Source organism: Filicampus tigris, unplaced genomic scaffold, assembly GCF_054856515.1.
Source record: "Filicampus tigris isolate MCC_2025a unplaced genomic scaffold, RoL_Ftig_1.0 HiC_scaffold_28, whole genome shotgun sequence".
NCBI lineage: Eukaryota > Metazoa > Chordata > Actinopteri > Syngnathiformes > Syngnathidae > Filicampus > Filicampus tigris.
The window spans coordinates 307,501-310,000 of NW_028233409.1; positions in this window are offsets into that span (position 1 = coordinate 307,501).

Sequence of the window (2,500 nt, forward strand, 5' to 3'; positions counted from 1 at the left end):
GGCGCAGAGGCCGACGTGCGTAAAAGCATATCCGAGCAACAGGCACCTTCCCCGGGCTGCCACTAGTGCAGTGGTGGCCGCCTATAATAGCCCTGGTAGCATAAAAAAGCTCCAGGGCGCAGAGGCCGACGTGCGTAAAAGCATATCCGAGCAACAGGCACCTTCCCCGGGCTGCCACTAGTGCAGTGGTGGCCGCCTATAATAGCCCTGGTAGCCCTCAGCCCTGGTAGCCCAAAGCCCTGGTAGCCCACAGCCCTGGTAGCAAAAAGCCCTGGTAGCCCAAAGCCCTGGTAGCCCAAAGCCCTGGTAGCCCAAAGCCCTGGTAGCCTAAATTAATTTTTCCCATTCATTTCAATGGGTTAGGCTACCAGGGGGAGCAGTACCACTTTTGGCCATTAGGGGCGCTGTAGTAGGTAAAAGTTGATCCCCCCAGTCAGGGGATGAGTTTGCCTACTCGCTAGGTTACCCCTGGTTTCACAAAATACAAGGGGCACATTTTCAGAAACCACTTTTTCAGAACTTGCCACCTCCAGAGCTGATCAGGGGAGCCTCGCCAAACATTAATCCAAGATTGGTGAGGGCTCGTCGGACACCCCACGGGCGATGAGTCGGTGTCTGCCTGGAGCTCATGTCACTCTCAAATATTTTCTAAGTCAACCTCCATGCGCACATTGCAATGAGCCTGCCCGACATAGGGGCACTGTGAGCGGACTCACCGGGGGGGGAGAGGGCCCCCCCGCCTGGAGCTCCACGTGTTGGATTATTTTCTATGTCAACCTCCATGCGCTCAACAGAGCGAGCCTGCCCGACCTGGGGGGTGTTCAATCGGACTCCGCGGGCCGGGCGAGGGCCCCCCCGCCTGGAGCTCCACGTGTTGGATTATTTTCTATGTCAACCTCCATGCGCTCAACAGAGCGAGCCTGCCCGACCTGGGGGGTGTTCAATCGGACTCCGCGGGCCGGGCGAGGGCCCCCCCGCCTGGAGCTCCACGTGTTGGATTATTTTCTATGTCAACCTCCATGCGCTCAACAGAGCGAGCCTGCCCGACCTGGGGGGTGTTCAATCGGACTCCGCGGGCCGGGCGAGGGCCCCCCCGCCTGGAGCTCCACGTGTTGGATTATTTTCTATGTCAACCTCCATGCGCTCAACAGAGCGAGCCTGCCCGACCTGGGGGGTGTTCAATCGGACTCCGCGGGCCGGGCGAGGGCCCCCCCGCCTGGAGCTCCGCGTGTTGGATTATTTTCTATGTCAACCTCCATGCGCTCAACAGAGCGAGCCTGCCCGACCTGGGGGGTGTTCAATCGGACTCCGCGGGCCGGGCGAGGGCCCCCCCCGCCTGGAGCACCGCGTGTTGCAATATTTTCTATCTCAACCTCCGTGCGCTCAACAGAGCGAGCCCGCCCGACCTGGGGGGTGTTCAATCGGACTCCGCGGGCCGGGCGAGGGCCCCCCCCGCCTGGAGCTCCGCGTGTTGCAATATTTTCTATGTCAACCTCCGTGCGCTCAACAGAGCGAGCCCGCCCGACCTGGGGGGTGTTCAATCGGACTCCGCGGGCCGGGCGAGGGCCCCCCCCGCCTGGAGCTCCGCGTGTTGCAATATTTTCTATCTCAACCTCCGTGCGCTCAACAGAGCGAGCCCGCCCGACCTGGGGGGTGTTCAATCGGACTCCGCGGGCCGGGCGAGGGCCCCCCCCGCCTGGAGCTCCGCGTGTTGCAATATTTTCTATGTCAACCTCCGTGCGCTCAACAGAGCGAGCCCGCCCGACCTGGGGGGTGTTCAATCGGACTCCGCGGGCCGGGCGAGGGCCCCCCCCGCCTGGAGCTCCGCGTGTTGCAATATTTTCTATCTCAACCTCCGTGCGCTCAACAGAGCGAGCCCGCCCGACCTGGGGGGTGTTCAATCGGACTCCGCGGGCCGGGCGAGGGCCCCCCCCGCCTGGAGCTCCGCGTGTTGCAATATTTTCTATGTCAACCTCCGTGCGCTCAACAGAGCGAGCCCGCCCGACCTGGGGGGTGTTCAATCGGACTCCGCGGGCCGGGCGAGGGCCCCCCCCGCCTGGAGCTCCGCGTGTTGCAATATTTTCTATCTCAACCTCCGTGCGCTCAACAGAGCGAGCCCGCCCGACCTGGGGGGTGTTCAATCGGACTCCGCGGGCCGGGCGAGGGCCCCCCCCGCCTGGAGCTCCGCGTGTTGCAATATTTTCTATGTCAACCTCCGTGCGCTCAACAGAGCGAGCCCGCCCGACCTGGGGGGTGTTCAATCGGACTCCGCGGGCCGGGCGAGGGCCCCCCCGCCTGGAGCTCCGCGTGTTGCAATATTTTCTATCTCAACCTCCGTGCGCTCAACGGAGCGGGCCCGCCCGACCCGGGCGGCGCTCAATCGGACTCCGCGGGCCGGGCGAAGGCCCACCCCGCCCGGAGCTCCTCACCACGCACCGCACCTCCATTCCCCCACCGACCGATCGGCAACCATGACCCGCCATCGGAGGGCCCCCGCCGG